The sequence below is a fragment of the Grammomys surdaster genome, unplaced genomic scaffold (assembly GCF_004785775.1).
Source record: "Grammomys surdaster isolate TR1022 unplaced genomic scaffold, NIH_TR_1.0 126189, whole genome shotgun sequence".
Taxonomy (NCBI): Eukaryota; Metazoa; Chordata; class Mammalia; order Rodentia; family Muridae; genus Grammomys; species Grammomys surdaster.
In genome coordinates this window covers 70,982-86,712 of record NW_021620995.1, presented here as the reverse complement: position 1 = coordinate 86,712, position 15,731 = coordinate 70,982, and positions in this window count along the sequence as shown.

Here is a 15,731-nt window from a genome sequence, read left to right as displayed (position 1 = left end):
ACAAAGAGACTTCAACGGTTGATAGTTCCTTCCATTGATATTATTTTGTAGAATCTTGATTTTTCTAATTTAGCACAGTTTGTTCTATTTTATTGAGTGGAGATATTTTTTCTCATATAACATATTCTGATTATAATGACTCTTCCATTTATTCTCATTACTCTTCACTTCTGTTCTTTTCCTTTCTATTCTCCTTCTTTGTCATATTAGAGAACACACAGGCTTCTACAGGATGATAATAAAAGCATATAACAAAATAAAGTATATGAAAAATATGAATTATAAAACAAAAATATATTGTATCAGAATTGGGAAAGACAGACAAACATGAAGAAAAGAACCTAATGTAGTCACAAGAATCAGAGACACCCCCTAATTCACACTCTGAGATTCCATAGAGTCATTAAATTGGAAGCCATGATATATATGCAGAGGATATGGTACAAACCCACCCAGGCCCTAGGTATGCTGCTTCCATCTCTATGAGTTCATATGAGCTTTGTTTCATGGTCTTATCTATGACACTTGGCTCTTAGAACTTTTTGCCTCCTCTTGATGTTTTCCAATCCCTTAGGATAGGGACCAATTTAATTCATTAGAACACTAGATAGTATTTTATGATGTAAATTTTCTTCAAATATTTTAATATGATCCAATTGCTCATTCTCATCATTCTCACATTAATTTTCAATTAACTCAATATTCATGTTACTTCTATCAGTAATTTATAAATAAGATTGAATAGCTGTCAAATACATTATTCTTGTAATTCAAGTAGTAACTCTGAGTAAAGAGTTAGTGCATATACTTGTCTGTTGAATAGTAACTCTTCAATTCATATCAGGAAAACATGATTGGCAGCCATTTATTGTTATTTCATTTTAAAATATCACTCACAACTTAAGCTTTTAACTTTATACTTTTATATTTGTTTAATTCATGTAAATAATTCATTTAGATATAAAATATGATCATTTTGATCCTGATGTATTTTCTACCACTAAAATATATTAAGAATCTTATCAAGTTTGATTCAATTGCTATCTTCATACTTCTAATGGTTTTTTGATGTTGAAATAATTGATAGCATAGAAGTAGTAATAAGAAATAAACAATTTTATCAGAATATATTTTTAAGGTGAAAGTTAAAAAAAATAAAATAACTTGACACACACATATGTAATCAAAGATATATTAGTCCATAGGAATAAAAAATATTTTCCTATGGTTCTAAATATTTTATAATTTAATTCTTCAATAAAATATAGTATAGTCATTTAGCTTTCTTGAAATTAGTTCTATTTTCAAGTAAAATAGGAGACTGATTGTCTAATATTTGTTTATTAACGTATTCATTTTGTGATTAATTTTTTTATTTAATCTTTGCTGTCAGATAATTCGTATTATAATTAGGAGGTTAAAAATATGATAAACTCTGTTGTAAATGCCAAGAAACCATGACATTGACTAACCCCTGTGATGTCCCAGTTTGTGCTCCAGCAGCAACAGCCCCACTTCTCAACGCTTTCCATCATGCTCAGAAAGTACAGTTTTTTTGAAACACTTGGAAATATTTGAAGGTAATATAAAAAGAAACAAGAAACTAAAAAATAATTAAAAAATTGTAACTGCCCGTTCTGCTGCTCTGGTCTCCAGGTTAGGGCCTAGCAAGAGAGAGAGTGGGAACAGAGACTCAAAGAATGGAGACAAGACAGGGAGTCTGATCTAGTCTCTCCTCAAGTCTCACCTCAATTCTTGCCTCAAGCCTCGCCTCAAGTCTCGCCTTTATTGAAAGGAAATCATGAGTATATATAAGTACAAGCAGGGGAACGCAGCTGAAGACACTTTACCACGTACACCCTGCAGCTGGGTGCAATACACAACAAAACAAGATATGTAAGAAAAGCAAGATAATTATCAGAGTGTGCCCAGCTGTTGTAGGCTGTTGACAACAAGTCTCTTGTCAGGGTATATGGCTCGAGATGGCTGCAAAGATGATAGCCGTTTTCTGCTCAGAGCCAGCTCCCAACAGGTCCCCCTTTTTAAATTTGTTTTCAAAAGGGAAGGGTGGGAAAACTTATGGAAATCATGCCTGTCTTAGGTTGCAACAAAGGACCCCAGCCTCCATTTGCCATCTCTGGATACTCAACAGCCATTGGTTGAGCTCCTGTCTTAGGATGGTGAGGCCTCCCAGTTAGGGGCAAGGGTCTTGAGGTGTTCTCTTACCCGTCATTGACTATCCGGCTTAGTGCATAAGTTAGGGGTTATCCTCGTCAGTCTCGATGACAGAAGTTTTGGAGTCTCCTACTTCCAGCCTGTAATAACAGACCTGTATGGGTTTCATTTGAATAGCGTCTATGTATTGTTGTAAAAAGCCATCAGTTTGTTGAACAGCATGAACCCAAGAGACAAGAGACTTAGCAATGCCTGAAAGGTTAGTGCAAAAGCAACAATCTTTTTAGGGTAGAGTAAAAAGTATAAACCTCTTCTATTCTGTAGCACTCTTTCAGCTAAGAAGGATGATAAATTTTACAAATGCATTATAGCAGATTCCATTCTTTCTAAATCTAAATCTATAGAAGTAACTGTGGTAATGTGTTTTCTCCCGAGTCTAAACAATCTACCCCACTAAATCATAGATCAGGGAACCAAAAGTCCAATAGAGCCACCCTGGAGGTGTGGGTGGTGATGTCTTCTTCCACACTGAGAACTTCCCAAGTCTGGTATGCTGGTTGATCCACTCCTGTTTGAAGACAATTGTGAAGTATCTTCATGTTTCCTGTAAAGAAAAAATACACTTCTCAGGGGGTTTCTCCTCCCTGGATTTGTTATTGTTGTCTATTTGTTTGACCAGCCTCTCTGGAAGCCAGCATGCAGTATCTGCCATTTGGGAATATATGCAGACAGAACGTCTTTCCCAGAGAAGCACTGGATCTGGCCTATTCCAGGTTCCAGTTAATGGGTCTTTTCAGAGGACTGTTGTAAATTTCTTTTTGGTATCAGGATGCCAGAATCTATCTGCAGCAGATTTTCCTTCAGAATCCAAAGTTAAAAAATGTAAAACAAAAAGTGTGTGATTAAGGATATTTCTGGGGGATCCCTTAGTAGGGTACCATTCCCCATTTTTAATTTTTTCGAATTGACATTTAATGGTTTGATGTGCCCTTTATACCATACCTTGGCCCTGTGGATTATATGGAATACCCGTTTTATGTAGTATTCCCAATTTTTCACAAAACTGGTGGAAACTGGAGCTTGTATAACCTGGGCCATTGTCAGTCTTGATCTGTTTTGTCACACCCAATACAGCGATTGTAGCAAGCATATGATTGATCACATATTTGCTTGCTTTTCCAGTTTGTAATGTTGCATAAATGAAACCACTGTATGTATCTATACATACATGTATATATTTTTGATTTCCAAATTCATTATAATGGGTAACATCCATTTGCCAGAGACTGTTTGGTATCAGTCCCTTTGGATTTACACCTAAATGAAGAACTGGTAAAAGTTTAACACATGATTGACATTGTTTGACAATTTGTCTAGCTTATTCTCTGGTAATTTTAAACATGACCTTTACAGTTTTAGAAAAAAGGTGATGTAACTCATGAGCCTTTATGGCCTGTTCTAAGTTAGATGGCAGATCTGATAAAGTCATTGCGGCTATACGAGTGGCTAGATCTGCCTTGGTGTTTCCTTCAGCGAGAGGACTTGAGGGCTCTCAAGTGTCCTATAAAGAATGTACACTTTCTCCTCAAAATTAATTGTTGACACTGTAAAAACAAATTGGCTGCTTCTGAGGAGTGCTTTATTTGCACAGCAGTTTCTAGCAGAGGAATAGATTGAGCTATATATGAAATATCTATGTAAATATTAATGGTTTGATTTGGAAATGCTTGAAACACAGCAACAATAGCATGTAATTCAACCAATTAAGCTGACACAGACGATGTAGCAAAGGAAATTACTTGATCCTTAAAGGCATAAGCAGCCGTTCCTGATGAGGACCCATCAGTGAAAACTAGCAATGCTTCCTTTATAGGTGCACAGTACAAGATGAAAAACAAATGCATGGCGATTACAAAATTGAACTAATTTGACTGGCAGATAATGGTTATCTAGTTGACCACCAAATGAAGCACATGATACAGACCAAACTTCAGGACTCTGCATAAGCCATTTAACCTGATGTCTTGTATATGGTTGTACTATGACATCAGGATCTTTTCCAAAATATTTTCGACTGTTATCTTTGCCTAACATAATCATATCTGCTACAGCTGCATAGTATGGATGAAGAATCTTTTTAGGGGATGAGGGAAGATGAACCCATAATATGGGTGCAGCTTGCCAAAAAACTTCAGTAGGAGTTAGTTTAGTGTTAAAAATAAGAAAATATAAAGGCCTAGAATAATTAATATGAGTTACAAATTGGGATGAAATAGCATTCTCAACCTTCTGTAAGGCTTTTCTACCCTCCTCTGTTAGAGCCCTGCCAGACTTAGGGTCAGGATCTCCTTTGAGAATGTCAAACAAAGGTTTCAACTCTCCTGTCGTAAGTTTCAAATATGGTCATAGCCAATTAATGTCTCCAAACAGTTTTTGAAAATCATTAAGTGTCTTAAGGGATTCAGTCCTCAAGGTGGCCTTACTGTTAATACGTGGACCATTAATCTGTAATCCTAAATAAATATATGGATCTTGTAATTGTACCTTTTCTGGAGCTGTTTGTAACCCTGCAGTCTGTAAAGTTGTTTTAAGATCATCAAAGCACTGGAGTACTTGTTTTCCATTTTTTCCCGCTATTAAAATATCATCCATGAAATGAATTATGTAGATTTGCTTCCACATGGTTCTTACACTCTCTATGGCAGAAGCAACAAACATTTGGCACAAGGTAGGACTGTTAGCCATACCCTGAGGCAAGACCTTCCATTGATATCTTTTCATAGGTTCTCTAAAGTTTATAGCGGGAACACTAAAAGCAAAGTGCTTTCTATCGTTAGGATGCAAAGGGATAGTAAAGAAACAGTCCTTTAAATCTATAACTATTTTATAATAGCCTAAAGGTATGGCCACTGGTGTGGGCAGCCCAGTTTGTAAGGCTCCCATCAGAATCATGGTTGTGTTAACAGCCCTCAAGTCTTGCAACAATTTCCACTTTCCTGACTTTTTCCTAATGACAAATATTGGGATAGTCCAGGGAGATTTACACTCTTCTAAATGTCCTGCCTGTAATTGCTCCTGCCCTAGCAATTGAGCAGCTTGTAATTTTTCAGTGGTTAGGGACCACTGATCCACCCAGATGGGCGAGTCCTCCTTCCAGGTGATGGGATTGGCACAACTCCCTAGGGGTGCAGCTGAATCAATAGCCCCCATCAAAAATACCCCAAGCCTCTTCTTTCAGAGTTACCATAGACCTCAATAGGATAAGTAATCCCATTTTCACTTTTTCCTAATCCTTTCCCTAAAGAAAATCCAGAGTTTATCATTTGAGCTGTGATTACTTCATTAGGGCTGCACATAATCCCAACTGGGATAATAGATCTCTGCCCCAGAGATTAATGGTCAGGCCCAGGATGACATAGGGTTGTATATTCCCTGTATTCCCTTCTTTATCTTTCCATGTCAGCACCTTAGGGCTTTGCTGTGGATTTTGACTTTGGCCAATACCCCTTAAATTGGTTAAAGTTGGGGTCAGATGCCAGGTGGCAGGGCAATCACTTCGTTTGATAATCATCACATCAGCTCCTGTATCAACCAATCCTTGGAATGCCTTCCCATCGAGCAATATTGTCATCATAGGTTTTTGTTTAACTATAGGCTGTACCCAGTATGCATCAGAAGAACCAAAGCCTTGATCCCCTCTCTTAGGACTCTTATATTTGTGATTAATAGGAATCAATGGAAGTAAAAAGAGTTGAGCTATCCTCCTTCCTGTAGGAATAGTGACTATATTTTGTATTGCCTTGGCCATTACGTTAATCTGACCTTGATAATCATTTTCTATAACTCCAGGAAAAATTTGTAGTCCCTGCATAGTAGCACTGCTTCTTCCCACTATCAGGCCAGACACATTTGGTAGAGTGGTCCAAACACTCCAGTGGGTAAGGCCCGAGGTCCCATTTCTGGGGTTAATACTGTGAGGGTGGCAGAACTGAGGTCCAGTCCTGTGCTTCCTGGTGTTGCTTGACTAAGTTCTAAAAGTGGTTGTTGTTTGCTGGTATGAAACTGACTGCCCCATAAGCCTGTTTTGGCTTGTGTTGGTTTGGGGCCTGGGGCTGGCCCCTGTTTCCATTTCCATGATTATGGGAAAGGGTGTTTCCTTGTGCATCTGTCTTGGACCTACATTCACTAGCCCAATGCCTTCCATGTTTACAATGTGGACATAGCCCAGGCTGTTTTCTGGGCTGTCTCTGTGTTAACTCATTTTCTGCCTTGCAATCTTAAAGTGTCCAGGCTTGCCACATTTAAAGCAGGCCTTTTTGTCTCTGCTTGCTAAAAAATATCTTACTGATTGTCCTTGCATGGCAGTTGCCATAGCTAAGCCCTGTTGGTAAGAGGGCCCTATGTCAGAACAGAGTCTGATATACCCAGTAAGGTCTGTCTTTTTCCTATAGGGTCTAATGGCCACTTGGCAGGCAGGATTTGCATTTTCATATGCAAGCTGTTTCACATAATCTACACCTGCCTCTGCATTAACAAAAATCCTTCCTGCTGTTGTCATTAACTGATGAACAAAATCAGAAAATTGTTTGTCAGGCCCTTGTCTGAGGTCAAAGATGCACCAGGGTCTCCCTTTACCGGGAGATTGAGCCAAGCCTTCATGGCTGCATTTTGAATTTGTGGGAATAAGCCTGGGTCATATTGCAACTGGTTATCACTAGAAGCAAATTGCCCTTCTCCTACTAAGGCATCAAAGGACCAACCATTACCTGTCTGAATGTTTCTCCCAGCTGCCTCTTTACAATTCTCATAATATTCTGATTTCCAAATAATATGGTCACCACTGCTAAGAACTGCTCTCACTAGAGTATTCCAATCACCAGGAGTCAGCCACTCCTCTGCAACAGATTCTAAGATTACAAGAGTAAAGGGAGCAGTGGCACCGTATTGTGCCACCGAATTTTTTAATTCTTTAATAATTTGAAAATTAAATCCTATGTGATATCTCCACGCAACCCCTTGAGCATCTCTAGTCTCTGATACAGGGAAAACCTCAGCCTCTCCCTCCTCTGGCTGATCTGTACTAAAACCAGAGGACAGGGGCTGCCTTTGTACTCTGAGTTGAAGAACTCGATGACCTGAGGAATTTTCCTTGCCCTCTCAAGACCTCTTCCCTGTCTTTAATTTTTGTAGCTCATTAATTAAGTCCTGATACTCTTCCTCTAACTCTATTTGTTGTTTAAGAAGAGAAATTTGTTGTTTAAGAAAAGAAATTTTGTCCTGCAACTCCTTTCTGTGATCTTCAACCACCATCTCCATAGCAGGAGCATCTGGAGGTGGAGGAGCATAGGGAGGGGGCCTTCGGGAAGAAGGCCATACAGGGTCTTAATTTTTGGCTGCCTGTTCCTCTAGGTCAGCACAGTCTGGCTCTGAGAAATCGACTACTTCAACCTTTGGTCGTATTTTGGATTCTATGCTTTTCTTTTTCTTTTGAACATGAAGGACAGCATTTAAACAGCAAAATAGAAGCAAACAATTAACACACGTAAGCAGCAAACAACAAAACAAAAACAGAGAGTTGAATTCAGGCTGACTTATTTCTTGCCCCATTATTATTACTATGACCTACTGGTCTCCACAAGGCAGGTTCCCAGGGCAATCACCTCTGTTTCATTTCTGAATTTTCAGTTGACCCTTCTTCTGGTAAAGTCCCTCACTGGGTCTCTCATTCTTGCTGCCTCCACTTGAGCACCACTTTGTAACAGCCTGTTCTGCTGCTCCAGTCTGCAGGTCAGGGCCTAGCAAGAGAGAGAGTGGGAAAAGAGATGTGAAGAATGGAGACAAGACAGGGAGTCTGATCTAGTCTCTCCTCGAGTCTCTCCTTAAGTCCCTACTCAAGTCTCGCCTCAAGTCTCGCCTCAAGTCTCGCCTCAAGTCTCACCTCAAGTCTCACCTCAAGTCTCACCTCAAGTCTCACCTCAAGTCTTGCTTCAAGTCTAGCCTCAACCCTCGCCTCAAGTCTCGCCTTTATTGAAAGGAAATCATGGGTATATATAAGTACAAGCAGGGGACTGCAGCTGAAGACACTTTACCACATGCACCCTGCAGCTGGGGGCAATACACAACAAAACAAGATATGTAAGAAAAGCAAGATAATTATCAGAGTGTGCTCAACTGTTGTAGGCTGTTGACAACAAGTCTTTTGTCAGGGTATATGGCTCGAGATGGCTGCAAAGATGATAGCAGCTTTCTGCTCAGAGTCGGCTCCTAACAAAAAATAATCCACAAACCTTCCCATGTATCCCTAATGTGGACTCCTAGTTTGAAAAGTCTAAATCAAATTTTGAATTGAATAGTTTTTCAAATCCTAATTCTTTCTGAAAGCATAGAAATAGTTTGTTTTTAATAAAATACATTGAATGTAAGAGAGAAAGAAAGATTCATAGTGATGTGAAAATATTTTAATTTAATGTCGTGCAAATTAATTCTCATAAAGATATGTATATGTCAAACTAATTGCTGAGTTCTAATCAGGTTCTATTCAGTGGTAATGAAGTCAAAACCTCTTACGGAATAAATGAGGATACTTAGTATCTTATATAACATTACTGAAATTATAGAAAGAAGTTTACAATTAACTACAAAGTGACAACAGAGTATCCATGTAAATAAACTGTAAATTCTATATAGTCATAAAGATATTATATTTTGATGAAAGTCAATGCATTTAAATACTCAAGACTTAAATATGCATTGATTTGAAAGAGGTTTACCATGTTTGGAAATACTTTAAAATAACTTTAATATAAAAACAAAATATATACTTTATTGATATAAACATAAACTAGAGAGTAATAAAACTTCTGTTAACCTTATAATAAATCATCATAATAAGGTAAATTTATTTGTTGGTAATTTAAAAATGTAGCATATATTGAAATATACTCTTCATGCAAATGGACTACTTTTTGAATTGCAGATTATTTTACATTGTTGCATTTATGTCACTGTATACTTTGAGGTCACTCATCCAAGTGAAAAGAATTTGAGTGTAGACCTGAATGTGTCAATCCCCAGTCCTGCAGCAGCACAGCTCAGCACAAAATTACAGAGACAAGCAATGCTCTCAGCTCTACTATTCTGAATACTGGTTTCAATTTCACCTACAATTGTTCCTAAGAGAATATGTGAGTCTAGCAACAGACCCAATGTGGGATCCAGCTCAAGGGGGTGGGGCTGGTTTCAAGGCCTGGCACTATTACTGAAACTATGGAGAACTCACAGAAAGGGACCTATCATAACAGTAGGAAGAGAGAAGTTACAGACCCCACCTCCAGCAAAAAGACAGAGCACGAAATGAGGGAGGAGGTTGGCATCCAACAGTCAAAACTCTGACTCATAATTGTTTCTGTTTGAAAGAACTACAGGGATGGAAATTGAGAGGAGTCTGAGGAAAAGAAGGTCCTATCATGACTGCCCTCTGGAAGACCCAACAAGCAGCTGAAAGAGTCAGATGCAGATATTTGCACCCAACCAATGGACAGAAGCTGCTGAACCCTGTGGTTGAATTAAGAGAAGGCTGAAAGAAACTGAGGAGGAGAGCGACTGTAGGAGGACCAGCAGTCTCTTTTAATCTGGACCCCTGAGATTTCTCAAACATTTGATCACCCACCAGGTAGCATATACCTCTGATATGAAGCAGAGGACTGCTGGGTCTCAATTCAATCAGAGATGTTGCACCTAACCCTCAAGAGACTGGAGACCCCAGGGAGTTTAGAGGTCAGGTGAGCTGGGGGGGGGTGAAAGTGGAGACAGGGGGGTATAGAGGAGGTATATGATGTGGAACAGTAGGAGGGTGGACTGGGGAGGGATAATAAAATCTGGAGTGTAAATAAATAAATAAATAAATGTAAGAAATCAGAATAGCAGAAATGGCATTTTCCTCTCATCTCACATTTAATTGAATTTTTTTTTCTCCTCAGAAGAAACTAACTAGTAATGAACTTGACTAATAAGAGGATAAATGAAATTAATCAGTTACCTGGTAATGGTTTCCATTCATCTGCAAATGCTTTTGCAATTAAGGATACTTTGACTTCTTTTATTATTTGTATCCTCTTGATTTCTTCTAGTTGTCTTATTGAAGATTCCTTTTCTGTTTTCATTATGTATCAAAACATGTGCCTAAATTTTCTCTTTCCTTAAATAAAATCACTCATACTTTGCCTGCTGGTATTAATGGCAAGATCCCCAGTTCCAAATAGAAAACATTGAAAGTATATATAGAAAGTATAGGAAGTTTTGTATCCTAATGACTAATACGTATATACATCTCTGTTGATTATACGTTCATATTTTAATAAATAACAACATGTTTACATTCTGAAATTCTTTACTTGATCCTAATTAAAAGACACAGAAAATCTTGATTGCCCTTTAAGTATTTATTAATATGAGTATGAGTAATATATATAATTTCAGTATTAATAAATATAGAGTTTACAATATATGAGGATTAAAGTTAATAATAGATTATATTACACATACTGCATATGTGAATTGTATAGTTTTGAAAAAATATTAATTTCTGAGAACATTGAAGGTATATAAAACTAAATAACTCACATTTACTTACCCTTCCCATTTACTCTGATCCAGCTACCACCATTCTCATACATCTACCCAAGTCAAAAGTCTACAGTTTTTACTGTAACCTACTTCCAGTTTACCTTAGCTTTATTTAAACATAATTGTATAGGAAATACTCTTTAGCTCAAATGTTTTCATCAGCACAATTATGTTTTGACAGTTCATTAAAGTTCTGTCCTATGCATGTAACTCTTTTCTGTCAAAAGTCATCTAGGAAAGACTAAGGCATGCAAATGAGTTTTCTGGACATGGCCCAGTGTTTTTCAGGCAGACAAACATTAGACCTCCAAGATGCAAGGTTACCAGAGACTTCATCCCAGGACTGGTTCTTGCTGCTGTTATGCCTTCCCTGTTGCTATCACATTACTTAATGATTAGCCCAACTTATTAGGCAGATTTTCTACAGACAAACATGAAGATGTACTATCATGTAATAATGTTATGCAGACAAATTGATTTCATAATTCCTAATAATAATTTTATAGAATTCTGAAATTTATACAAGTAACCACATACATCCTATAGAATAAATCAGCAAATGGAGCTCTGTAAACCTTCACATGTCATGGTCTAATGGCACTGGGATAAGAAATTAGGCCTGAAACAAATTTGTAATTAAGAAAAAAAACCATTCACTCTAGGTCAGATATAAGGATGAAGCCTCAGATTTGTACTATGATAAAGTAAGGCCATGTAAAACTGTTGCTTTTAACTGATAACGAACTTATAGATAAAACAGTGCTTTGTATTATTGACAACTTTCCGTACCTCCTCTCTTGTGTAACATTTATCTATGAAGTAATTCTATAAAACTTTTTTGTCTGAAAAGGTATAAATTGCCAGAGAAAAGAAATAAAGTGTGGCATCTGAGGCTCTGCTCCATCCACAATATATACATGTATATGTATATGTATATGTATATGTATATGTATATGTATATGTATATGTATATGTATATGTATATGTGTATATATATATATATGTGTGTGTATATATATATATATATATATATATATATATATATATATGAAGGCATTATGTAAGTATTCATGAACACTTATGGAATTGTTGAGACAATTGGTTGGTCCTGGCCAAATGAGTCTATCTCTGTGTGTCTATGTGCAAGCTTGAATTCTTCCTTTCTCTTCTTTTCTCTCTGACCCACAAAGTAAATGAATTCCAATCCTCTTGCCTGGCCAGCAAGGGGCCCTTGAGCAAAGTGAGAAACTATGCTTTTTTTTTTCTTATTCTCCTGCTGCTATCAGTTGGAATCAAATTACCAGAAACCAACAGCTTTTTGTGTTAGAACAGCAAAAAGTTAAAGGAAAGGAAAAATTACCAAATTTACAGAACTCTTGGCCATGAAATAGCAAAGAAGGACTGATGAATTTGTGAAAGTAAGTAACATGGCCAGATCCCTGACACCACACCCTTTGTTTCCTTCATTTGGAAACTGGGTGCTAGGATGAGTCCCAGAAGTAATATAATAAAGCTATTATGAACATTGACTTTCTACTTACACGTGTATGTGCTCCATCTACTTTGAGAAAAATTCTAGGGGTAGAATAATTAGATCACATCCAAATTTATGATTTTTTTTTCCAGAAACTGATTGATTTCCAGAGAGGCTGTTCTGCCATGCTTGCATATACCATAGTACTAAGTAAGTTTTTGTTCCACTGCATCATTATCAGATATTTTAAAATTGCAACCATTACAGAAGGGACATAACAGCATCTCACTTCAATATCTGGCTACTGACCTTTTATATATATATGTCACTGCTGGATACTATTTCTGAGACGTGGAATTTTATGTTGAATAAATGTTTCCTCGTTTGTGATTTTATTCTGATCACTTTAAGTTCTTCTAGTTAAAATTAAAATATATTTTAGGATAATTTCTACATATTAATACATTTTTCAATTTTAATTGGTTTATGATAGCAAAAACTCAGATCTCCTTGGAGTGCAAGTCTAGTATTGAATCATTCAGTTTGAGATTTCTTCATCAATATAAGCTTACAGTCATTGCCAGATAATAACGGGCTTATTGTTGCTGTTTTGATTTCAGTCTGTATCTTGGTCTTTCTATCTTTTAAAAGTATATTCTTAAGAGAATACTGAAAAAATTGATCAAGTTTCACATATTATGTCTTTTTTAATAAATTACGTGTTTATTGGCCTATGGAAGAATGTTTGTCCAATATAATCTTTAAAATCTCTCTTGTTCTATATAAATATAGGGCATGTGGACCATAACATGGGAGGAATTGACGTGGAACAGACGAGGTTGAGCAAGTCCAAAACTTGAAAATCTCAAAAATTGAGATTAGAGTCTCATCATGAAACCAGCAGGAGTATGGCTAACTCCTTCCCCATTTTAGGGCCTGTCCCAGAGCTAACACGGAGACCCCAACCAGGTGGTCACAAGAAGTTAGTCATTGAGCACAGAAGAAGAAACCTTCTTCTCTTGCTTCTTGTTTTAAAAGTAAATTAAATATTTTCTCTATACAAGTAGTTCAGAATCCTGCAAATGGAGTTTGGGTCATTTTGTAGACTAAGCATGACATTTGATTATACCAGCTGCAGCGACTCAGAGAACCAGGTTTTCCTTGAGGATGTATACTAATTCAGATATACCTCCTGTGGCTAGGGTTCATTTTCTCTTGTCAGAAAAATCTATAAAAACAAACCACAATAAAATCCCTGAGGACAAATGTTAAGATTAATGTCATAATCTATTCTTTTCAAGTAGACCAGAATTGTAATTAAATGAAATTTAAAAGCTAGATCAGAACTATATGTACTAATGAGGCACAGAGACAGGAATATTAAAAACAGTGAAATAGTGAAATACCTTATTTTTTTAGCTAACTCATTGAAAATTAATCTTAGTCATTAATACACATTACCTTAACTTCATATATAAATTTGATATAGTATATGGTACTGCCATAACTTCATATATAAATTTTTAATAAAAATTAACTTAAATTTAGAATGTCCTCTTCTTTGATTTCCAGAAATGAAGAAATATTTTGGTAATGTTGTAAGAAAATTATAAATCCCCACAATGAAAAAAAATCATAGAAAATATTTTTAACTAAAAATATATTATATTTATTTAGTCCAAGAAATGCTACCACATCTCTGAACTATGTATGGAATATGTAATTAAGTTCTCAACAGTTTGTAGCTTTATTTAAAAATTTAAGGAAGAAAACACAATATCTGTTTCTATTTTTTACCTTTTAGAGAAGCTGAACATACAATATTGGTTTGTTATTTATCACATTTCACTAGACTTAATAAATGTAAGAATGGTGAACTTCAGTGTTTTAAGTAATTCATCCTCTTCTATTTGTCCTTTTTGGAAGATTGATGTTCTAAGTAATGATATCATTGTATCGGTTAACAGTAATTAATCAACATTTTGACATTATTCCCAGAAATTCTCTTTTTAGTGTAAATTCTTCCAGGAACTATAAAGATAATAATCACATATTTATTGGAACAAATATTTTGTAGTCACTCCAAGATTATCACCAATAATAGCAGAATATTTTATAATATGATGAACCTACTGTGAGTTTCAACATTTTGTATTTAGTATCTCAAGTAAATGAAACAGCACTATGAGGAATATATTTTATAATGGTTTTATAAGTATCCTTTTAGTTTGGATATCACAATATTTTAATTTCTTTTATTATTTGTATGTTGGAGGGGACAGAATACATAGCACTGTCTGTATTTGAAAGTCAGAAGACAACTTGGGAGAGTGAATTTTCTTTCATTTTATAGATTTGAACGTCTCAAGTGAAGTTTTCAGATTTAGTGGCAGATGATACCCCATTTAGTAATATTGTCAGCTTCCATTCTCATGTCGTTTTTGTAGGCATAACAAATAAAATTATAATAAATGCAATGCTATCTTTGCATTAAATACATCTAAATATAGTATTATTTACTTTAGAAAAAGGACATAGCAAAAGTAAAAAAAAGTATTTTTTTCATTCATTTTTTGTCTGTTTTTTTTTTGTTTGTTTGTTTTGTTTTTCGAGACAAGGTTTTTCTGTATAGCTCTGTCTATCCTGGAACTCACTCTATAGACCAGGCTGGCCTCGAACTCAGAAATCTGCCTGCCTCTGCCTCCCAAGTGCTAGTATTAAAGGCATGCACCACCACTGCCCGGCATTGTTTTTAATGTTTTACATTTCATTTTTTACATTTAAGTTTTTAATATTTTATTTTGTATTAATTTTTACATTTCAGTCATTTGAAATCTAAAAGTAAAGAAATTTATAGATACTAGAAGTGCAGATCAGAGATATAATATTGGAAAGAAAATATAAAACTTCAACATTATCAATAAAATTGTTTGAGCTTATCTTGTTATGCATGCCATCAAAAGCAAAAAGTATGGTTTTCCATGGAAATAAATCCAATATTAATCATTGAATATATTTTTATTTTTATATACTGCACAATTTGTCAGTAGTATGAATACTTGGTCTGACTAGTTTGCTTTTGGTATATCTATGGGTTTTTATTATTGATTTTTAATATCATAATTACATTATGTCTTTTTCCCCTTGAATGAAAATAGATTCTTTTCACAGACAACATAATCTCTCATTAGAAAAAAAAACAGGCTACCAATTAAAGAAGCATAATTAAATAAATAGTAGAAAGCAAAAATTATTAAATTCAAGTTGCAGAAATCAAACTCACCAAAGGAAAAAGAGCACTCCAGAAGGCACAAAATTGCATTTAAACCCAGAGCTAGAGAGGAAGAGGCAGGCAAAGGCCAGTGAATCTGAATTTTAGGCCAGCCTGATCTACAAAGTCTACAGGGAAATCTCATGTTAACAAAGAAAGAAAGAAAGAAAGAAAGAAAGAAAGAAA